Source organism: Pollicipes pollicipes, unplaced genomic scaffold, assembly GCF_011947565.3.
Source record: "Pollicipes pollicipes isolate AB1234 unplaced genomic scaffold, Ppol_2.1 Scaffold_3087;HRSCAF=3621_pilon_pilon_pilon, whole genome shotgun sequence".
Classification (NCBI taxonomy): Eukaryota; Metazoa; Arthropoda; class Thecostraca; order Pollicipedomorpha; family Pollicipedidae; genus Pollicipes; species Pollicipes pollicipes.
In genome coordinates this window covers 11,882,647-11,883,092 of record NW_023596225.1, presented here as the reverse complement: position 1 = coordinate 11,883,092, position 446 = coordinate 11,882,647, and positions in this window count along the sequence as shown.

Here is a 446-nt window from a genome sequence, read left to right as displayed (position 1 = left end):
TCCAGGCAGCGGCGCCCCAATGTATGAGCTGCGGCGTAATTGGCTTATGTACTCATACGGGCGCAGGCTACTCAGTTTCATAACAAATCAAGCTCATGGCATGAGACGAGTGACAGGTCATATATAAGGCACGATTAATAGTTACCCGTAAAATTTTCATGACTTAGACTTCCTCAAAATAAAAAAGTAATACATCCTCAACAAAATATCCACTTTTTGTTCCTAAACAGGATTTTTGTCGTGTTTTCTTCCAAGCGGGAAACCAGTGAACAAAGAGCCAATACCGCCAACTAGAATGAGTCGAAAGCCGCATATATTTGGGTTAATCCAACGCGACATGCACCGAGGTGGTGCAGTCCCGACCATTAAAGCATGCAGGGGTGGCCCAATAGCTGGTTGGAGACTTATTCAGGGGCCCCGCCTGCGGACACGGGCCCTCACATAAG